The 24,790-nt window shown below is 33.8% G+C and overlaps 1 long non-coding RNA gene across 4 annotated transcripts; it reads right to left on the bottom strand.

Moving 5' to 3' along the window:
- Positions 1–4,316: 4,316 nt before the first annotated feature.
- Positions 4,317–10,802, bottom strand: LOC146993374 (uncharacterized). 4 transcript variants are annotated; one of them, XR_015038443.1, is made up of 3 exons: positions 10,508–10,802; positions 8,784–8,890; positions 4,317–5,720 (listed from the first exon to the last, which is right to left on the bottom strand). It is a non-coding gene; the product is annotated as an uncharacterized LOC146993374 (long non-coding RNA). The 4 variants fall into 4 exon arrangements; XR_015038442.1 differs by having other exon boundaries at positions 10,419–10,513; XR_015038444.1 differs by lacking the exon at positions 10,508–10,802 and adding an exon at positions 10,364–10,496.
- Positions 10,803–24,790: the final 13,988 nt, after the last annotated feature.

Genomic DNA, 24,790 nt, shown 5'->3' with positions numbered 1-24,790 from the left:
GCGAAATTGATGTTACGAAATTTTAGAATGAAATGTTTTCCGTTCTTGACACAGAGAAAGGGGCGCAAACTCTTCGGTTGTCCCCGGGCGCCGAAAACCCTAGCTACGCCTCTTCTGACTAATTAATTAAGCGAAGGATCAAATAAATCTTCGGCACCTTTATGCAAATTCACTTCACTGGACTTTGTATAAATGTACCCTTTGAGAAATGTGTGACGAGCGTTTCCGTAGAAAGATCTTGTTTTTCACAAAAGTGCCGAAAATTAATTCCATCCACTGCATCATTAATTAATTAATCTGCAATGCAAATGAAAACCCCATTCGCATAAAGAGACCTGCCTTAAATTGTCCGTATCCTTACAGAGGTTGCATTTTTCAAAATTACAGATTGATTTTTTGTAAGGTTCACATGCCTTTATGCCAAGGCACCCTTACAAAGAATTTTATTTTTTCGAACAGCGATCGATCTTTATAAAGGTGTATTCACCATTATATCTGGGTGCTATTATGAAGGTGTCTCTAAGAACCACCGCAAAAAAATACCATACATCGCAGATTATCATCGCAATAACTGGGCACATTGCAGATAAAATTAAAGAAAGGCAAGGTGAGCTGCATAATATCCATTGATTCTAGATACTCCTGTTGGAGCCACAATTGCATATATGTTTGTGCATTTTAATTTTGGTATAAGCATATACACAGCTTCCATAACATGCGACCCATCCTCCTATATACCAGGTGTTTCGGTTGATCTTTGCCATTTGACATTCTATATTCTTACCCTGAAGAGACCATGTTCATTGAAACAGGTTCTGATGCAAATGTGCAAACATTAATATTATGATACACATGTGGTTGGGCACCTTTTCCCATATATTCTTACAGTGGCTCCTCCATTGCCGTCAGCTGTTTGATACACGAAGTGAATGTCTGCAAACTCTGAATTCGTAAAACGGTATATACTCTGTGGTTGGAATCAGAAAGCTCTCCAAGTGCCTACCAGGAGCACTGGTACTAAATACAGATTTATCTGTTTTTCCATTTCTGGCCTTGTTGCTCCATATAAATACGGTTTATTTCGTTTGATTTTTATTAAAGATGAGTCAGCCTGTATATATAACAGAAAGATGAATTGTATTTTGCGATGCATATGAGAGGTTACCTTTAAAGTGGGGGAACTTAACAAAGCAAGGTTATTCGTAATTATGTCATAACTAAAAAAAAATTGTTTTTAATATTATATAATCCTAACTAATATTATAAATGCGAATGCGAGTTTGTTTGTGCGTTTGTTTATTACCCTTTCACTTTTTAATTACTTAACCGATCACCATGAAATTTTCAAGAAAGATGAGAAAAGGTTATAGGCTACATAATGTAACTTATCAGTTGAAACTTAAACTATACAATAAGTTTTATAGTTAAAATGATTGCCGTTGTATGAACATTAAATGTTAAACGATATAAAAGTTTGTCTGCGCGCACAGGTGCTTGGCTTGTCTATAAAATGTTTGCGTGGTTTGAACCACGCAAACATTTTATAGACAATAAATATTTAATAAACATTTCATTTATAACCTTTTCTAATATACAGGGGCATAGCTAGAGTTTCCAGCGCCTGGGGACAACTGAAGCCTTTGCGCCCCATTTTATGTGCCAAAAATGGAAAACATTTCATTCAAAAATTTCGTAGCATCAATAAGGCGCCCCTTGGATGCTGGGCCCAGAGACAGATAGCCTCACCCTAGCTACGCCACTGCTAATATATCAAAAATATTTCTTGAAAATTTCATGATGATCCGTTAAGTAATTAAGGTGTGAAAGCGTAACATTTATAAATTTTTCCTTGTTTAATTTTATTATTTGAAATCCTTCAGGATTTACGGGTTTCGGGTCATCTTTCACAAAAATTTTTCAGTCATTAAGAAAATATACGTAGCAGTTTTACTAGATTTCATGGCGATACACTCCACGTAAATACAAAATATCCGCGGTCTATAGGTATAGAAGAAGGGCAGTATTTACTGAAATTTTACGCAGAGTGTATTTTTAAAATTCACGCGAAGTTGAAACTTATTTAAGGACATTAACGCGAGCGAAGCCGTGGGTAAAAGCTAGTAAAACTATAAAACATGAAGCCACATTAAATTAATTAACTGGAAAACAAGGGGCCCACCAGCGGCCGAGCGGTAACGTCGCTGAACACTGGTAGTTCGGTCCGAGGTTCGAATCCCGCGAACGGGCTGGCTGCATGGGTGCTTTCGTGGTTTTCCCCATGTGTAACGTGTATACGAGCCAGTTTCCCTTAAAAAGTCCTCCACGAAGGCATCCCTCCCTTAATGCAGATAGCCCTCGAGTGCTTTGCCGTAATTTAATAAGCCAAACGAAGTCTGAGAAAAACTAATCATTATTAATAGGAAGAGTTATAGGTATTTTTTCCTCTTTAAAGCGGTCTTTAATGGTATAATCGGAAGCCCGCCCGCCTAGAAATCATGAGGTTAGGAGTTCGAAACTCGGCGAGGGCAACGTATATTTTCCCTGCCTATTGGCGCCTGAAGTAAAATGTGGTAGCCTATAATATGTCACTATCAGGATTTAGCAACTGATCCTTACCTTCCTTGTCGGCCTAGAAGTGGGGGAGAATGCAAGGAATTTTCTCCTTTATTACCGCAATGGAAAATTTGGCTAGGATATTGCACCTTTTTCATATTCTGGCTAGGCAGAAGAGTACCAGGGGGAGCAGAACAGCCAGGCCACTGATTAAGAGGAGAGGCCTCCGAAGAACCTTAAGTTTTTAAGTATATATTAAAAAAAATGAAGCTAAAATGTGGTCTGTATTGGGAGAATCAATCCCTAACTCATAATTGGCACTAAAGATATCTTTGGGACGGTGTATGTTTCAGTTGCTCCATGCTAGAGAAGCTTTTTGAAGTTGAAGTGGATTAAAAGCTATCTTCGATCAACAAGGTGCCAAGATTTAATGGCTTGTCAGTCTTTTTGCATTGAACATACGGTAGCTAAACATGTTAATGAATTTTTGACAAAACTATAAACAAACTTTCGTAAGTCAAAATTCACTAAAAACAGTTATAGCTTTTTTATTTTTAGAAAAGTTAACAATATTTTTTAAATCATCAAAAATAGCTGATTAATAAGCATTTTTAAATATAAATTTGTTTTCTAAATGTAATTTTTCCCCTTAATCTTAAGACTTGCTTTTCAAATCAATTCAAATATTTAATTTTAATTAAATAAATGTTAATTTTATATTTGTGTTGACATTTTGTATGGTGATCATTCCGATATAGGGTGACGAAGTGAGATTTCCATCCTGAGCATCGATAATTAAGTCTGGCACTGCAGATAGAATTTTGCATATTTGCCCTATTTCTTACTTTGACAAATGTAATGATTTTACAAAATTACATGTTCTATTTGTACAACTTTTCCATCCTTAGATCAGTCAATATACTAAGCATAAAACCTATTTCAAACATTCTGCGTGTGTGTATTTATGTTTTATTTAAGCTAATAGAAAATATTTAATAATGGAAATTTCCTTCATCCAGAGTCAGTTTACAATCCATAAAAGATAATAAAATTAATACCAGTAATAATGTATAAATAATGTAAATAATGAGTAAAATGCATAATATATTTTAATAAATGAAGCTGGAAATTGCAGATGTGTGAATCTTGAAATAAATACTGATAACCAAAAAAACAGAATAGAAATTTGTGCTTATTTTAAAAGTGAATAATACAGGCAAAGTTAAAATAAAAATAAACATTATCAATGAAGAGTAACATTACTTATACTACATTAAGAGGCAGCAAATGTGTATATGTAAATGTGTGCATTAGTGGTATTTATGACTTTACACTGAAATTCTGATTCCCCCATGAGGGGGGGGGGAGGGATCAGAATTTTTTTAATAGGTAAAGAAGCTAATGGGATAAATGAAACTAAGGGAATTATTGATATGTTGTCCTCTATTAAAGACATATGTGTTATTTTGTTCCATTGGCTAATTCATTTTCACATTGGACTTGTAATTGAATTTTAAATTAAGAATGAATCTGTGTGCTTTTTCAGGGAAGGGAAGTTATGCTTTATAAAATTATAAGTATGCAATATTTACAATTAAACAGAAAATGAGAGGTGTATGAAAAAATTACAAGAAAAAAAGGGAATTTTAAATTTTTTGACAGGATGAAATTTAAAATGCTTATCAGTCATGGTTAATAAAACTTAGCTGAATATTAAATATATGTATCAAATTTATTGAGAATAAAAATTGAAGCTAACAGAATGATAATAATAAATTAAAAAATTTATTTACATGCATACAATTTTATGTTAAATATACAGAAAATTTTCATACGAGAATACAAGAATAAAGAATTGTTTTATTAAAGAGTCTTGAAATAACTGTAGCTTTTTCTTTCACTTTTAAATTCAATAACTCTTAAAATTATAGTGATATTTATAAAAGCATAATAAAAATAATTTGATTAAACATTCCTTTTACATATTAGGCCAACTAATATTACATATTACAGCTCATGAAATGTTTCTGGTATGGAAAAAAGGATCCTTCTAAAAAATTTTCTTTACATATATATAACTAAAAATGTATCAGTTCATTTTTTCTATAATTATGTTTTATGAAAATATTCTTAAACTATTGAAAAGAATGAAATTTCCTTCATTTTCAAATGATTATGAGATGGATTTTAATGTAATACTGATAAAGAAGATATTTTTAACATTAAAACAGAAAAATCTAAAATAGCTAAAACATATACACCTTGGATAAAAATTTGCGAGGAAAAAATTATAAATATTAATGAAAATAAAATTTTCATAGCACATAATTTTAGCATTTTAGTAAAAAATTATAAAAATTGCATCATTATACTTTACATACAGCCACTTTACTGAGATATTTATTTCAATATTAAATATATAAATTTCATGTTTCATTTCCTGTTTATCTATTTCACTATCTTCTAATTTGACAAATTTTGTCTCAAATCTCAGATAATGCATTAATTCTAGATTCAGCAGCAATTACTTTCACAAAACATATATGAAATTAACAAGATGCTATTAATTTTGCATGAAGGCTTTCCATATAAAATTAACTTCTCAGATTTTCTACATTCATATAGTTCTATATAAAAAGAGCATCTATTTTGGAACATAATGACCAATATGAAGTAATAATACATAATTTATAATTTTAATAGTCACAGCATACTGAGATATTACATTTGGCTCATTGTAGAACCATAGCCTGCATACCCAGCAATGCAATCATTACCATCCAATGATACAATCATTTTGCTTATCATATGATAAGCTTGCTTTAAATTGATTTCATTAAAGGGTACAATAGAATACCTGCCATAGCTTTTCAGTTTATTGCCATATAACTTTATCGCACTAAGCACAGCAACTGAAAAATTGGTCACAAGATTTGTGGCTTAATTGTCTGATTTTCCGAGATTTAGGTATTAAGTTTTTATTTTGACTGACATTCCTCTTTGGAATGTCACTGGGTTTGCTTGATGCAGCCACTTGCCCTGAAGATGGTTAGCTTGGCTGTTCACAACTTTAATGAAGCTTGCCGCAGGGTGGTGAATTCTACTGCATAACTAAGCAAATAGCTCCTTCACATTTACAAGTCTGCTGCTTCTGCACACCTAATCAGCTGGAAGGGATAAAAATTATAAACATAAATAATTACAAAATCGATTCACAATAAATTTTATATTTTAGTTAATTTATTTATTGAATAAAATAAATGTGAAAGTAATTAAAAAGCAGCACTGAATTAAAATATTAGTAATACTCATAGTGTAACAACGCTGATACTGCAAATGCTAAATTAAATGAGTATTGGGACTTTAAAGCATTAGAAATGAGTGAGTGTTGCATACAAAGGTTAGCATTTTGGATGCATAAATTCATGTCACACATAGAGAAAATTATGAAAACTTCCATGCAGCCAGTCTATTTGGCAGGATACACAAGTAATAAACATGTTTAATAATGAAACATAATAAAAATATTAATAATTAATGAGGGAAAATTTATAGTTTTGTTCTTTTTATTTAAGTTAATATTTCTATTGTGAAAACTATCTAACTTAATACACTATTCACTTTCTCTTTGCCAGTACTAAACATTAATTCTGAATTATAATAAATTTTCTAACTGCTCTGTTATTCATTCACAATAGTAATGGCTTGAGTTAATTTCTTCTGCGTTTATTTCATTTATAACCTCCCAAAGTTTTCAACTACATTTTATCCTATAGTTCTAATCTGAGGTAATGTGCTGCAAATATCAAGTGTTAAACTGTCATAATAATAATATTATAGACAACTGAAGTTAACAAGCACATATTGTAAAGCTTCAATCATATGCAGAAGTGATTTATATGCAAGTACAGTCAAAAGTCGTTAATCCGGACTCGTCGGGACTTCGGCGATTCCGGATTATAGATCATCAGTTTAAATCTGGTAAGATGGCATGCAGAAATTACAAAATTAAAAATATGAAACCATAATTTATGAAATAAAGAACAATTATGATCTAAAGGGTATCAAAATTTACAAAAAGAAAAAGCTTAATATTTATTTGTTTACTTTATTAAACATTTATTTCAATGTAAGTTGCTTCGTTTCATGTGATAATACTTTCTCTTTAATTCTATTAAACAGACATAATTTCTCGTTTAGTTACAAAGTTCCGCTGTTCAAGCCCTATAATTGCTGTGTTGAGAATACCGACTAATTTGTGAATGGAAATGTTTTCGTTTTCAATAACCTCTGGGTCACTTTCTTCACTATTGGAAGCGAATTCTAATGACGAGGAACTTGATTTAAATCATATCAAAGATGGAGTACATAGACATGAAATACTATACTTAGTAAGGAATTATAAGCCAAATAAAATAAAAACATCTGCCCTGAAGATAAGGATAGTGCTGACAGATCAACTTCCAATCCGCGGCGTGAAATTGATAAACAGATTTCGGATTTCAGAACATACTTTCGCTTTGTAGATATAAATTACATATTAGTAAATATATATCGGAAATTCTATTTGACATAATCGAAAGTTCAAGCTTACTTTTATGAAATTGTTCTAAAAGTCTGCAAAAAATAATAAGCCGGATCCAATTCAAAGATTAAGGAGCAACGCAATGTGTAACATTAACTGAATCAGATAATTTTAGCTTAGCTTATACCTCCGTTACGCATTAAACGCGCATGTGCACAAACATATTCGCAGCCGTAAAGGTCTTACGCGCACTCTTAACCGACTGTGCGCATGCGTGAACGCAACGCAGAAAGTTTGTAGCTTTGAGGTCCGGATTATAGATCATTCCAGATTATGGGTGTCCGAATTAACGACTTTTGACTGTATATCTTTATCATTTGGCCAATTTGAATTCAACAAAATAATCTAATTTTCATAACTTTCTCAATTTTTATTGTCTGCAGATAATCAAAACCATTTTTAAAGAGGGACTACTGCACATTATTGTTAAGAAATATATCACATTGACATTCTTCAGCTTTATTACTTTTTAACTTTAACAAATTAATATTTAAGTACTAAAAATTAAATATAACACAGTTATAGCTCTGAAGCTATGTGACAGATGCGACGAGCGAAAGCTCTGAAGTCAGATTCCAATCAGTCTGGGTCGTATTTATTTTGCATATAAAACAATACATGTGAATTCTAGTTAAATAGAACCAATGACTAAAAAGCACTTGTTTTAAAAAATACATAATAAAAATGTATTTTTCATATTACATATCAATACAAAATAGCATATTAAAATAAAGTCGTAGCTGCCCGGATGGTATAGTGATTAGGGAAGCCTGAGTACAATACTGAGGGACCCGGGTTCGAATAACGAACAAGGCATGGATGTAAATTATCTGTCCCTTCATAGGAGGCAAAGGTGGCCTGCCTATTAGGTGCCTCCATAATAGATCACCATATCTGATTTTAGGAGTGGCCAATGCCGGCATAGGCAAGCATCCACCATTGGAAACAAAAAGTACATGTGCAAGAAATGGAGTTATTCTGATGCTAATGGTTTCATAAAATTAATTATTCTTTTCTGATAACTCGATTCATAATTATAATGTGGGGAAAAAAGAAGAAATATAGAATATCAAATCCCATTTACTTTCCTGAACCAAAGTATGAAAGTAACAGCACAGTGTATAAAAATGTTGAACAACTGCATCGTCTGTTAACACAGTTATAACTGAAGTACTGTTTTGAAGAAGGGTATGGAGTTTTATGGCAATTAGCATATACTTTGATGCTTCTTATTTCATTAAAGCTAATTCTTATATATAGGCATAGTAATGTTTTGTTCATCAGCATTTTATGAATTATTGACAATTTCAAAACAACAAGTATAAATATGCAAAATAAAATAAGGAGCTGTACGACTTAAAGCTCATATAAATTGGAATACCTTATGTTGGAGCATTGCTGAACTCATACTTAAAACAGAATAAAATGATAAATGAAAATCAAAACACTACTATATATGCACTGTATGTTACTTCCTTATTAAAGCAGACAGTCTGGATATATTTAAAAGTTACAAGTTACAAATTTGGTGATTCAATCAGCTTATTTTGTTATGGTGTCTTTATTAAACAATAATCAAATGTCACCTATGGATATTCTAATATATTTTAAGAACATTAGGCTTAAATAAAAAGTTAAACTTTACCTTTCTGGATTTTGGAAAGCCTAACAGATTTCAGTTCACAAAAGTCCCATTTATTGCTATTACAGGCCACACATCGAGCAAAAGCTTTCATTGAAGGGCAGTTCAACCTGAAAAAAAAGAAATTAAATCACCATTTAAAATTTCATGATCAGGGTAACAATACAAAGGTTTAGCACTTGGCTTATAAATAATCCTGCTCTTTCAGAAAAATTTAATTGCCATGACAATAGATTTAGGTTGGTAACTTATTTCTGTAAAAAAATGTTATGCCCTTTCCAGGAAAAACATGAGCACACATATTTACCATATAACATATTCCTCGAAGTATAACACAATGGCTTCAAATCACATTAATTAGAAAGTTTGATTTCATTTCTACTTTAACCAGGTTGCCTTCATGGCCATATGACATACAATATATTCTTTAAAATAAAGACTAATGTAACAGATTCAAATAACAAATTTAAAAGTTTTGCCCCATAAGTGAAAACATAACTTTGTGAAATAAATCTTGCATCCAATTTAAGGCCATGAGAACTGATGTTTGACAAATACTAAAGAAAGTTTATTTATATTTTTGATGCATTAGACATGAACCTGATTTAATCAAAAAAACTTTAATATGGGGGATAGGTTGGAATAGCTTTAACTTCTTTGATAAGCTGAAGCATGTTTAGAACAAAATGTTTTAATGACAAGTAAATTTCCATCATTTGCAAATCATTATATTATTAGAAAATACATTTTAATGAGTTACTAACAACTATGACATTTTATGCATAAAAAGAGTAAAAATTAAGCCAGTTATCATTTGGCTTTGTGGTGTCATCGAAGCTTTGCTTCTTCTCCCAGCATAAATTCTTTGGTGGTACACTACTATACTGTCAACAATATTGTTTTCATATTTGTTCCACAACAGTAAATTAACATGTTCCAGTTCAGAGTTTGAATGCATCTGAAATGTTTTGTGCACAGTTTGAATTTAAGAAAAATCTCTTTCCTTCAGACTTATATTTTCAGCTTAATATTCTAATGATTTACTTTTTTTGAAATCATATACTACAGCTATATCCATTTGAATTTGAAGGGAAGATTAATAATTTTTATCTTCTTATATCCTACCCATATATCTTTCTTTCTGAGTAGCTATGTGCAGAGTTAAAAAATGTATAGACATATAAAAATAATAAGGATAGCTTAATTATTTTTATTGAGAAAAATTAAATGTGCATAGCTATATATGTAAGAATACATAATTAAATTAATCCAAATCATATTTAATGCATCTCCATATCTATTTTAATATTTTCATTTAATATGTATTTAAATGCACTAATCATTTTATCATTAGAATTCTAGTAAAAGTAAGAAAAAAGCTATAATAAATTAAATGCTGTTGTTGTTGGTATCATTTTAACTTTGCCCAGTTTGTCTTCATGGCAATAGCAATATTTATAACATATATAATACCTAAAAAAGGAACATTTTGTTATGTTAATAATAATAATTTGCTGCATTTTTTAACTCCCCAAACCCCATAAACGTTTTGCGAAAATATAAAAAACTTTATTTTCTTTTACCGTAATAATCCGTAATGTTCGTTGCGAAAATATAAAAAACTTTATTTTCTTTTACCGTAATGTTCGAAAAATAAACCCCATAAACGTTTTGCGAAAATATGAACTAATAATGATTTGCGACTTTCAAACTTTATTTTCTCTTACCGTAATGTTCGAAAAGATAACAGAAAATTTCCCTTTTCCTCCTTCAGGAAAATTCCCTGTGTGGGTTGCAACAATTATCAGGGTTACCATATTCTGGCGCACGTACGCTCACTTCCGATGTAAACAAATCCGCAATTTCGCCAAGTGCCGGTTATGGAAATATCCCCGAAATGTTCTTATTACAGAAACAGTAAAATTATGCAATTACATAAACGAATACACTTTCAGACAATATACTTAATACTGTTTACTAGCGCAAGACAAAGTTCTGTTTATATTACTTCTCGCCCTTCAGCGCATGCTCAAGAATTACCATCCAGGAGAAACTAGTCGATTTGTCCATGACGTCAAAAATACAAGCGCCTGGCCCCAGCCACCACCCCAAGTTCTTATTGGACACGACTTCTGATGTCATACAGTGACCAAAAGAATTCTCCGCGGCATTATTGTGCGCCAAAAGCTTGAGCCCAAGGTCATTTTAGCACTGAAACAGGCAAAGCGCTGGCTGACGATAGAATAATTTGCCGTATTTGGGAAAAAATTACAAAAATAAAAGCAGCTTCAGAAATATACTGTTAATATACATAGTATTAGAAAAAACGTGAAAATCGATTTGCAGGCGATAACCGTTTAGCAGTATTTTTGTCATTAGATGAATATCGTTTGACAATAAACATTTTTTATAAGATAAAAATTGACTTAAGATAAAAAGTAATCACTTTTTATAAGTATAAAATACTTTTACAATAACACTTTTTATAAGATATAAAAGTTAAGAAACAAAACAATAATGCATAAAAAAACAGCACGATAAATCCAATTGACAAAGTCAAATAAACGATATTATTAGTGCTTTAAAAATATCTTATCACTTTATCTTATTTTTAACCATAAATGAAGAGAAATTAATGCCTAGAATTAGAAAGAAAATAATTAATCTGACTACGAGCAATTTTAATACCAAACAATCTCTATATAACAAACAATAAATGAAAGGAAGGTTATTTAGTTAACAAACAATTAATTTTTATAAAGCAATAACTAGCTTTTACATTTATTTCACTTTTAAAAACACTTTTCTGCAAAATAAACAGCTAATTCTTGAAAACTGCGGCAGACATTATTTACACAGTAAGGGGCGAATTCAAGTGCAACGCTCTGATAAATTGCAAATGTTAGCTCGCAAGAGGCGTTCCTGCTATCGGCTGCTAAAGTCGAATTCAAGTGCAACGCTTTACCGCTCTGGTAACTGATGACGTCAAAATTGCAATGGGGAGCTGGTTTGCTCTCGTGCCAGGAGAGCTTGTCCGATAAACTACATCAATATCCAATGAGACTGTGTGTCGATGTAAACAAAAAACATCAGTTCCCATGATTCCTCTGAGCTTATGGTCAAGTGTTTACTGCGTTGTAGTGTGGTGCAAAGCTGTATATATAATAAAGCGTCGTCAGCTCAATGGACGAACCTGCGCTTTGTCGCGATCGCAGCGCTCCTGGTGGTTGCGCTGTGGAAACACAATTAATTGAACTGCGCATGCTCCCCATTTACAGTTGTTTTTGAACGTAATGCCCATGCTGGTTCAAGAGCTCCTGCATTGATTTGACTCACGTACATTTTTCTTTGCAGTTTCTATCAAACGGATCTTTTCAGACCCAATTTCATTATTATTTTCATTTTTCTGACATAATGGCTTATCGCTACTGCAGATTTAAAGGCTGTAATAGAAAGATTGAATCAAAAAGTGATGGAATACATTTCTACAGATTTCCCAAGGAAGAACAAAGGTTAGTACTAAATTATTTTATGATTTCTTTCCACTTTTGTCATAAAAAATTATTTCGTTAAATGTAATTTATTTGTATCTCATCCTGAACTTTTGCTGAAAAATTTATAAAGTACCTCAAACTCGGAAACAAAAATTGATATTTAAAAATTCGGCTTAAGTGCAGAATCGCCCATTTATTTGTTTGGCGTTTATTTGCCGGTTCAGAAACAAAAAAAGTGAAGCTTAGACCTTTTCTTCCCGCAATATTGCACATCCAGAGTTATTTATATTACAGTTCCTTTAGGTTTGGCACATTATAGCCACCTAACCCTGTTAAAAGTAATGGTGTTATTTTTGAAACAACTTAAAAGTGGTTAATGTATTGCTTTTGTTTGTGATCTGGATAATCAAAAGGTGTTAAGAGAGAAATGTTTGAAACAAAACACATTACAGTACTTTTACATTAACTGCATGCTAGACTAAGCTACTGGCGTGAATTATAATAATAATAATTAAAAAAAATGATCTTTGATTGTTAAGGTGAAATGATTGATAAAAGAACATGCTTTTAGTTTGTAAATCTATTTTTAGGAATAGTTTACCAATTATAAAGGTGTAGGCAAAATGCACTGTTTACAATAGTAAACAAAATATGGATGTCCAAATTACAGGTAAACGATTACGTAATTGGAGAATGGGTATCAATAGAATAATGAAGTTGTTTTATCCAAGTAAAGTGATAAAAAGTAAATGACTCTTACTGTGTGAACGTGATGATTCCCGTGGGCCATGAAATTTGCTGTTTTGGTCCCCTTAGATTGAAAAAAATATTGTCAAATTTATTTTTTCTATTCATTTTTGTTATTTGATATGAGAAAAAAAAATCGTATTAGTCCGTATGACATTTTCATGGAGAGGATTGGGGGCAAACCTATAATAAATTGTTCAATGAAGACACTAGTTTTGCTTTCATCTTTTCAGGAAATACAGGCTTCAATTTAAATGTAGGGGAGAGGGATAATTCACATTAATCAATATTTCATTATCTGTTATTTAAAAGTATGCTGGTGTTTCATAGATGCTTAAAAAAGTAAAATTGCTTCATGGAGAGGGGGCAGTATTAGGGTTATCTCCAGAACACTAAATTAATGCAATTTATATTATACATTAAACTAATGCAGTTAATATGTATAGTTATTTATTTTCCATCTTTTTTTGTTTTAGATGTCAAGCTTGGGTCAAGGCTTCGCAGAATGAAAAGCTTGTGGGTGTTCCTGCCTCTGACCTACACAAAAGAGCCTATCTATGTATGGTACATTTTGAAGACTGGTGCTTCGTTAATATCACTACTAAACATCGTTTAGTACACAATGCAGTACCATGTTCTACAAAACTCCAGGTGACAAAGGGTTTGGTTCCACATAAAGTGCCTGAGTTAAGTCACATGACAGTGCCAAATTCTGTGACAAATGGTTCAGTTCGAGATAAAATGCCCGAGATAAATCATATCACAGTGCCAAGTTCTGAACATCATCAGTCAGATTTTCAACAGGAATTAATATCCAATGTTCAAGGACCCAATAATCTTTATCAAAATGTCTGCTCCACTGAACTTTCAACTTGTAACGCATCTTTAATGTCTCTCATTCCACAGCAGTCATTTTCAACACCAGTGAGCTGTAGCACACCGAAGTCACATTATTCTGGGAAAAAATACACACCCAGAAAATCACAATTGTCAAAAAAAGTTAAAAAATATCGTGACATGGCAAGACGACGGAAATTAAAATTTGTGTCATCTAAGAAGAAATTTTCTACAGCTCATTCTCTTGAAAAAACCCTTTCTAGTCAAGGAGTTAGTAAAAAATTATCTTCTTTTATTCAACGCCAGGTAACATTGAATACCCAGAAAACAAAAAGAAGACGTTTTACGCATTCAGATAAAATCGATGCCTACCGCATCTACAGCAAAAGTCGGGCAGCTTATCGTGTTTTGAAAGAGTTCCTTGAACTTCCAGCTGAACGAACTCTTCAACGTTTTGTCTCATCAAAATTGTCATGTACAGGAATCAGTGCAGATATCATATCAGCACTAAAACAAGTTTTACAAAATAAGGAAAATCACGAAAGAATGTTTGCATTGATCTGTGATGAGATGTCATTGAAACCCTGTCTAGTGCATGATAAACAAAATGATCGCATAGTTGGATTTAAGGACTTAGGTGGTTTTCCCAGTGATTCAATTGCAAATCATGTACTAGTATTAATGCTGAGAAGTTTAACCAGCAAGAAGAAACTTCCACTTGGATTTTACTTCTCCAACCATGCAATAAATGCAGAAAGACTGAGAGAAATACTCACAGAAGCTTTAACAAAATTATCGGATGCTAATGCCGTAGTTAAAGCTCTGGTTTGTGACCAGGGGGGAAATAATAGTAGGTTGTTTAGAATTTTAGGAGTGGATTCTCTTAAACCATTCTTTGATTTTAATGGACAGACTATTTATTGTTTGTTTGATCCACCACATCTTTTGAAAAATTTGAGGAGGAATCTTATGAAGTATGACCTGCAGACAAGTAAAGGATTCGTATCTTTCAAATACATTCGAGACTTCCATGAAGTAGATAAAACACTGCTTATCCGCTGTGCACCGAAAATGACTGATGCACACTTAAATACAATGGGATTAAACTCCATGAAAGTTGCTCTTGCTGCACAAGTGTTCAGCCACACAGTAGCAGCAGGAATGAACCTGTGTATTTTGTCTGGACTGATAGAAGCAAGTGCTGCTCCAACAGTAGAGTTCATTCTAAAGATTGACAATTTGTTTGACTCCATGAATGGAACTCGAAAGAATACTTTAAGAGGAAAACAGCTCCATTGTGCAGTGAAAGAAGGTTCTGCACATATTAATTTTTGGAAAGAGATGATAGCATATGTTGAAACATGGTTTTTTTTTGCAACCGCTTGCACAAAACCAAGATGGTCCAAGAAAGCATGCTTCAGGACCACGTAGCAGAATAGGCTGGTTGCAAATTCTCAGAGCAATACTAAAACTTTCTGAAGAAATGTTACATGAACAGGAATATTTTATGACAAAGAGGTGCAATCAGGATTGTCTTGAAAATTTTTTCAGTCGTATCCGAGGGAGTGGGGGCAATCGCACAAATCCATCTGCTTATGAATTTTCTTCACTTTTCAAGATTGCATGTGTAAATTCTTTCTGTAACACAAATAAGTTTTCAAATTGTGAGCCAGATGGGAATAAATTTATGTTTTTCATTTTGTCTGCAGTACCATCAACTACAATTGAGGAAAATGAAATACAGAAGGAGGAGGTGAAAGAAGGACAAATTACAAGTAATGATGATTTTGATGACTCTCTTGTCATTGATTTTGATTCCCCTTGTCAGGATGCATATTTTGAAAGACTTGATAATTTGTCACAAAATGTTGTTGCTTATCTGAGTGGATATTTATCCAGAAAGGTATTATATTCCTTGAATCTTAATGAGTGTGATATATGCAGTATTTCACTGACAGACAGAACAAAGCCAATGCTGCAGCATACTCTATTTTTATACCTTAAAGAATATAAAAATCAGGATATAACGGAAGGAGGATTGACACATCCGTCAGAAAGCATGACAAAATGCATTGCTGAACTTCTTCAGAAAGCAAATAATTTTTTCTCCCACCACTTGCCAATATGTAACATTTTGCAAAATCTGAAAAATGTGTTATCACAGTTACCAGTGTTTCAGTTTTTGTGCTGTGAATTTCATTCAAATGATGTTAAAAAGAAGATTGTATCTTTTGCCTCTGCTTTTTTTTTAAAAAATTCATCTTCGGGAAAAAAATAGAAAAATTAGTAAATATAACACAGATCTGAAAAAACTACAAAAGGGGAAACATTAATAGACATGTAATTAACTAAATTAAAAGCAAAGGGTGTATGTGCTACTTTGTGTGAATTGCTGAGGTTTTTTTTTTTTTCATATTATTATGTATTCATGGTTAGTATGCTACAATAATGTGTGAAATATATATTCTTTCTGTTGTAAACATTGTGTGCATATTCCTCATGGATATTTCTTTTCATTTAACCTGTAAGGATCTTAAGTTTTACTAACGTTTATTTTATTTTAAATCTTTACTATCACTTCTTATTTTCTACTTCCGGCCAGAATTATAAGCGTTAAGGATTTTATGCAAAGTTTGTCCGGCGAACGCCAAGTATTTAAGTGTGGCCTTTTTGCCAAGCGAAAGAGAGAGGAAGCAGTGAGTTCGAAGCAGGCCGCTTACCTTAGAAGTTACGCAGTTGCTATTTGCCTTCCAGGCCAGAGGTTTTAATCCTCTTGATAAATTAAACGTATTGTAGTGTTCACACTCTCTGTGCTACATACGCTTCCTGTTATTATAAGGCCAATCTTCCACGTGTGTTATTCTAAAGTTAAATTAGAGTTTAGTTTTATTTTTTATATCTTTTACGTTAGACCCGAGTGGAGGGTCATTGTATTCCGAAGTACGGAAGTCATTGTATATAAAGAAAAATAAAGGGTTTTGTATACCCTTCGTCTGTATCCTGTCTACTTACTACAATTAGTGAACATAGCTTTAGTAAGCTCTCTGTTCCTAGTCAGGTCATTGTATGTTTCCGAAGAAGGTTAGAAGAAACACTGAACCTGATAGTGGCGCCCAACGTAGAAGAATAACCATGGCCGAGTTTCAAGAAGAACCTGTGCTGCCTGCAGAAACGGCTCAGAATCCAGAAATGCCAGCTGCCGCCCTGGAAGGATTTGGGTACATCGTCCAGACCATGCGCGCTTCGGTGAAACCAGAAGCAACGTTTAATGGAAACTCACCGGTAACCAGTTTTTTGGAAAAATTGGATGACCACTTCATGCTCTACCCCGTGCACGAGTTTCAAAAAGTTACCTTAGCTACCAGCGCTTTGAGGGGCCAAGCGCTTAACTGGTTCAAATGTATCGGCAGAAGTCTCTTGGGTCAAGCAGGAAGGTCCCACCTATACTTACGAAAATTTCAAGACTGCCCTACTAAAAGCCTTCCCTGTTGTAAGGGATCGTGCGAAATTAGAAACAGAACTCTTCAGTATATATCAACAAAGAATTGAATACCTCTCGAGCTTTATTTTAAGAAAAATTCACGTTTTCAAGCTCTTGTATGGAAACCGTCCGGATCCTGAAATAATTCAAGTGATTTTGCCGAGGTTACTGCCCCAAGTGCAAGATTTTATTGAATTAAGAAATCCGACTACACTGGAAAAGTTATTTGAGCTAGCAATCCAGTTTGAAAGTAGAAGAACGGCGGATGTTGAAAGAAGACGCCAATATCAACAGCGAAACCAATTTGATACGCCAAGACTACAGCAAACTCAAGCATACGGCTACGGAGAAAAAGCGAATCACTGGGCAAGGAAACCCGAGCATTCAAAAACAGCCGGCGAACGTCGACAGGTCAATAGCAACCCAGGAAAAAAGTCTCAAGGCCAGGGGAAAAAGAAGGAAAGCACGGAAAGGAAAAATAATTTAAACTAAAACGGATTTCTGCTGACGAGAGGGTGCGGAAATCCGAAGGCCACGAAAACCCCTCTTCCTACAAGTTAAATACAGTAATGGTGAAAAATTTAACTCTTCCGAAGATTGAAGTTTTGGTAAATAATATCCCGGCCACCGCACTCCTGGATACCGGCGCGCAGTGTTCGTGTGTGGCAGAAGTCTTTTTTAGAAAGTATTTTCGCAAATACCGTATATATAATGCGGATAATACGACAGTATTAGCGGCGCAAGGAAAAGAATGTAAGTGCGTAGGTAAAGTACCTTTATATATCCGTATCAAGGACGAACAAGTAAAGGTGATGTTTTTTATAGTAAAGAATTTGCAAGCACATTTAATCCTAGGAATAGACTTTCTTTCAGACGCAAAAGCTACACTAAGACGCAGAAGCGTCCCTTAGGCTGACAATGAAACCAGTGCGTGTAGAAAAGGTTGAACCGCCAAGGTTAAATCTTGACCACCTGCCTAATGACGAGCAAGATAGAATCCGACAAGTGGTAAGTGAATTTGCTTCCTTATTTAGTGATATTCCAGGATTTACTCAGGTTACTAACCATAGTATTGACACCGGAGATGCATTGCCGGTTCGTCAAAAACCATACCGGTATGATAAGAATAAGGAAAAAATTATAGAATGGCATATTACCGATATGCTACGTAAAAAGATCATAACGCCCATCTCAAGTAGTTATGCTAGCCCGGTGGTTTTATGTAAGAAAAATAATGATTATCCTTTGGAGCATCCAAAAAGGTGGAGATTCGCTATTGATTACCGTAAATTAAATTCCATAACGAAATATCCGGTGTATCCGTTACCGATCATAGAAGAAATTTTAAGGAACATAAAATCAACCAAATTTATGACGACTTTAGACTTAACGAATGGTTATTTTCAAATAGGGGTCAGGCCTGAGGACGTGCCTAAGACTGCTTTTATAACCAAGTCTGGCACTTATGCATTTTTGCGTATGCCGTTTGGCCTTTCTGGGCCCCAGCAACATTTCAGCGATGCATGGACATTGTGTTAAGACCTGTTCTTGGAAAGTTCACATTTATCTATTTAGATGATATCATTATTACTAGTGATAATCTCGACCAACATATACAGGATTTAAGACAGGTGTTTTCTTTATTAAATGAGGCCGGTCTAAAAGTTAATGTCGAAAAGTGCAAATTTGCAGCCCCTGAATTAAAATATTTAGGTTACAAAATATCGCAAAAAGGGATCGAGACAGATGAATCAAAAATAATCGCTGTACAAAAGTATCCGACTCCAAACACGGCAAAGAAGCTCTCTTCTTTTCTAGGACTTTGTTCATATTATAGGTCCTTTATAAAAGATTTTGCGGCTATCGCTGAGCCATTGTTAAAATTAAAAAGGAAAAAGGCAAGATTCTCGTGGACGGCCGAAGCCAATAGTGCTTTCGAAAAATTAAAACAAGCATTAACGCAAGCCCCTGTGTTGAAATTTCCTGAAAAGGATGAAAATTTAGAAATTTCAGCGGATGCTTCGGATTATGCGGTAGGAGCGGTACTTTCGCAAAATCAGCAGCCCGTGGCATTTTTTAGCCGAACTTTAAATCAAACACAAAGAAACTATTCCGCGACCGAGAGAGAGGCACTTGCAGTTCTGTTAGCAGTGCAAAAGTTCCGAGTCTATTTTGGAAAGGCGCCGATAACAGTATATTCTGATCATGCGGCGGTAACTAGATTGTACTCAGGGAAAAATTTATCCCCAAGGTTAATAAGATGGGCACTCAAGCTGCAAGAATATAATCTGGTAATCAAGCATACCCCCGGAAAGGAAAATATCGTAGCAGATGCCCTATCACGAATTAAATTAGACGAACAGGGTAATACCGTAAAAGTTGCAATGCTGACAGCGTGTACAATAAATTCCCGAGAAACTGTAATAACCGAACTGGGTAAGGATCCTGAGTTTGGAAGTATTTATGAGTATTTGAAGGATCCTGAAAATTTTAGCCACCAAGATATTGTGGCGATAAGAAATAGGGCGGCCCATTACGAACTAATAGATGGTCTATTATTTTATACAAAAACTACGAATTCCAACAACGAATTTCGACCTGTTATCCCAGCTAGTCTTAGATTAAATATCCTGCAAGAGCTCCATGACAGCCCTTTAGCTTCTCATGCTGGTATTCGAAAAACTATCCAACGCGTACGCGAGGCAGTCTACTTTCCTGAACTGCAAAAGTTAACAAGGGCGTATGTCCAGTCCTGCCCAACATGTCAAGCCGTTAATTATATTAATTTCCGCCCGGCCGGGTTTCTAAATAGTATTAAATCCGAATTTCAAAATGAAATATTCGGCATCGATTTATTGGGCCCTTTCCCAAAAAGTCAGTTAAACAAAAGTTGCTATCTCCTTGTTATGGTTGATCATTTTAGTAAATGGACCGAAATTGTTCCCTTAAAACGAGCCTCCGCGAAATTAGTTACCGATTCTATTTTAAATAAATATATTTTAAAATACGGGGCGCCCCTAAAAGTTATATCGGATAATGGTCCTCAATTTGTAAGTAATATATTTGAAGACATGTGCAAAAAATTGGGCATACGTCATTTAAAAATGGTCCCGTATCGGCCGCAATCAAATATAGCGGAACGGGTCAACAGAAATATAGTGAAAATTATCCGAAGTTATGTTAAAAATTTTCATAAAAGCTGGGATAACTATGTCAATGAATTTGCTTTCGCCCTTAGGACCGCAAAACATGATACAACGGGAAAAACTCCTGCTGAGTTATTTCTAGGCAGAAAGATTATAACACCGTTAGATAAATTATTTTATGTGCAACAAAGAGCCCCAGAATTTAAAATGGGTGATATAGAAAAACTAATTAAGGAGGCAAAGAAGAATACTGAAGTAGCACAGAGAAATCAAAAATTGTATTATGACTTGAAACGACGGGGAGTAACTTATAAAGTAGGGGATGAAGTACTAAAAATTAAGCATTCACTTTCTTCAGCACCAGAAGATAAAACTGCCAAATTTTTTCCACGATTTGAAGGACCATATGTTATAGAAAAAATAACTCACGCTGTTGTAGTGTTAAAGGCCAGAAATGGTGAAATCTGTTCCGCAAATATTGATCAAATTAAGCCCTACTTCGATCGTAATAAAATGCAAATCTTTTCAGATCTTTTGCAGGATCCGGCACGGCAGACACCGCAGGTACAAGTTCCAGAGGTGGGAAAACGACAAGTACAAGGGCAAGCCAATGAGAGACAGAAGCAAGTGAAAAGAAAATTGCCCCGCGGAAAAATTGAAGGTAAAAAGAAAAAGAAGCCGTTCCACCGTCCAGAAAACAGAGTTCACGAACACCCCCAGAATGAAGAAGGGAGAAGGACGACGTATGTGAAGAGGACCAGGAGAAATGACGGCAACTATAACCCGGCTTTAAAACGGAGGATCGACTCATCCGACAGAACTCTCCGCAGCAAAAGTCGCCGAACTGCGGAAGGGCCATCAGCGGCGGAGGAAAAAGTACAAGAAAAATTTGAACGGCCAACAACGAGGTCCAAGCAGGATCACGACAGAAGTTTCCCGGTTCCACCAAGACCAGCTGCCTTCAAACGGCCAAGACCACAAGCAGAGGACAAAAGGAAGGTGTTCAAGGGTGGCCGTACTGGTGAAAAACGGAAGCTTCCAGAGGAAAGCACTGAAGGGCGAGCCCATACAAGAAGGAGGATCAACCAAGCTACTATCTGCTATACCTTTAAAGACTGGGCCCAGAAAAGGATGTCCGAATATTACAAAGATAAGTAAAATTTTATGTTACTTTGCAAACTTAAGTTAATCTTTCATTCTTACTGCAAGTGGCAGATTTCAAGAAGTTTTACCTCATGCGAGGTCTACCTTTATCGCCAAAAGGGCGAGAAATGAGTTATAACCGATTTTCTTATTATGTTTTTCAATTACTCGCGCGTAAAACTAAAGTTGATGTATAATAGCGTTGTGTAAAAACTTAAATATTGTAAAAAGTTATTGTATAAATTTTATTTAAAACATTCTAGCAAGAAAGAAGTTTTAGTCTGAAAGACTTTTTGAAATATAGTATTTCAATGTAGAAAGAATTGGCACTTGCTTTGAAAAGAATAGAAGTTAACAATGTACTACTAATGTATGTTTTCAAATGTGTAAAATTAACGGCATGTTGACATGTTCTTATATACATGTGAACTGTTATTTTAAATGTTAAGAAATACCGTGATATGGTAAAAGTGAAAGTAATGTTAAAAATTTGTTATTCGTGTGACTGTAAAGATTAAAATCATGACGAATATGTGGTAAAGGTTGAATGATGTAGTTAGGCTCTCTGACGCTACACTTTAGAGTTAGCCACTTTTAGAATAGTACCTCAGGGTTTAGAGTTGAAAGTAGGGTGTGTTAAGAGGTCTCGTTATGTTGAATTTTAACACGTTAGTGTTTTGATTGTAGGAGGAAGTGTGGCACACGTAGACAGAAACACATTCGTGTTTGGTGTTCTTTTACAACACATGTCAGAGAGCACGGGGAGAGATAATTAAAATAGTCATGAATGAAATAAGAATGTTAAGAGAAGTATATTCTATATGTTATTTGCAATGTCATTCTGTAACATTTCATTAAACTAGTTTTCCTTCCAGATCTCTGGAAGGAACCAGAATTGAATAAAGCTCCTGTTTAGATGCAGTACAGATGAAAAAAAAAGATTGTTGTAGATCCTGGGAGCTGCTATTGTAACAAATTTCTTTCTTTTAAATTTTCTAGTTTCTAACGAAGTTATGATTGTAAAAGGTTGGCCTCGCGTTAGATTTTAGAGCTAAAAGTTTTCAACAAGGTCGTTTTAGACCTCAGTTTCAAACTAATTAACTCTGGCGGGAAGTATGTAAGGATCTTAAGTTTTACTAACGTTTATTTTATTTTAAATCTTTACTATCACTTCTTATTTTCTACTTCCGGCCAGAATTATAAGCGTTAAGGATTTTATGCAAAGTTTGTCCGGCGAACGCCAAGTATTTAAGTGTGGCCTTTTTGCCAAGCGAAAGAGAGAGGAAGCAGTGAGTTCGAAGCAGGCCGCTTACCTTAGAAGTTACGCAGTTGCTATTTGCCTTCCAGGCCAGAGGTTTTAATCCTCTTGATAAATTAAACGTATTGTAGTGTTCACAGTCTCTGTGCTACATACGCTTCCTGTTATTATAAGGCCAATCTTCCACGTGTGTTATTCTAAAGTTAAATTAGAGTTTAGTTTTATTTTTTATATCTTTTACGTTAGACCCCGAGTGGAGGGTCATTGTATTCCGAAGTACGGAAGTCATTGTATACAAAGAAAAATAAAGGGTTTTGTATACCCTTCGTCTGTATCCTGTCTACTTACTACAATTAGTGAACATAGCTTTAGTAAGCTCTCTGTTCCTAGTCAGGTCATTGTATGTTTCCGAAGAAGGTTAGAAGAAACACTGAACCTGATAAACCTACTGCTTAAACCATTATACTATTTTATTATTCATATTGTATATTACTATTGTAAAGCTGTCATTTTTTATGCTCTATATTGCAAACAACGTAATTTAATGTATTGATAAAAATAAAAAATAAATTAATTATTAACTTGTCAACAGTTATTTCGAAATAATGTTCAACTTGTTATTTCGTAAATGGAAATGAAAATATTGCTTTTTCCATTTTCACTTTGGATATTCTAAATTGCTCTAATGTGTACAGCATTGAATTATGTCCATTTTAAGGTAAATTTGCAGAAGATAATTTCTTATGAGTTTCCAAACATCTTTTCAAAAATGGGCTTTCTTATTTCCAAAGTGAATTGTGTGTCAATACAAATCATTTGAACCAATTATGGCATGACATCTAATTATCACTTTGGTATTCATGCTTGTTTCAGTATTTTATGGTGGCAATTATTTTGTTATTTATTTTTTAAGTGTTTTAATGCATTATTGAAAATATTTGTTACATATACATTTACAAAACTTTGAATTTTTAACAGAGATATAAAAGTGAAGCAGCTTATGTTTCCACTTCTCAACTTTGTTTATATAAGGGAATAATAATAATTATTGATTAAGATAAAAAATTGATACTTCTTAATTTATAAGCAGTGTAAAGACAGGAAATCTGAGATCATTAATTTCTGAGACATAAATAGCTTTCCAAGATGCAAATAAAACAGCAATGATCGTAAATATTAATGCTCCTAAAATATATCTGCTTTTCCTAACTGATTTTTGCTTTTTGATCCAAAACTTGTTTCATACAACTTTATTTTAACTAATTATGAAGAAACTTTATACTTGTTTCCTAAACAAGTATTTATGTGTTTGTTAAGTGAAAACAGGTTGATGTGTACATGGTTAAAGTGAAGGGAATGTGCAATGCCAAGTTTGTGCAATTCTCTGATTTTTTTTTGAAGTGAAAATAGGTCATTGTGTACATGGATACCAAGTTAAAATTAAAAAAAAAATGCCTTTGCTTCGTTAAAACAAAATGGCGTCGAAAAACAAACTCGCAGGGTTGGTCGCCAAAAAATCGCCGAGTTACCTTGAAGTAAAGATTCACTAAGGTCATTTTCAATAATAAAAATATATTCAAGAAACACTATGACACAAGATTGGGTGTTAATAAATCTATCACTATTGAGCGTTGAAGCTGAAATGGATGTTCAAGTATTGATAAATAATTTTGCAGAAATGAAGGTTAGACACAAATTTTAGTAAAGGATTTTTGTCTTTATGATGAATTTTGACCGCCAGCGTTATAATTACACTTATTGAGACGGGGAGGAATTAGAGATGAAGAGCAAGCAGTACAGGATGAGGAAAATTAAAAGGAAACAGAAAAAAAACTTTAGCATTCATATTTTTTTATAAAAATAATGTATTCAAGTAGTTGAGTGTACCGAAAGTTTTTTTAAAA

Source organism: Stegodyphus dumicola, chromosome X1, assembly GCF_044657685.1.
Source record: "Stegodyphus dumicola isolate Sdum_Otavi_A_Nest chromosome X1, ASM4465768v1".
NCBI classification, from domain to species: Eukaryota; Metazoa; Arthropoda; class Arachnida; order Araneae; family Eresidae; genus Stegodyphus; species Stegodyphus dumicola.
The sequence above is the reverse complement of the archived record's forward strand: the minus strand, read 5'-3'. Positions and strand labels throughout refer to the sequence as shown.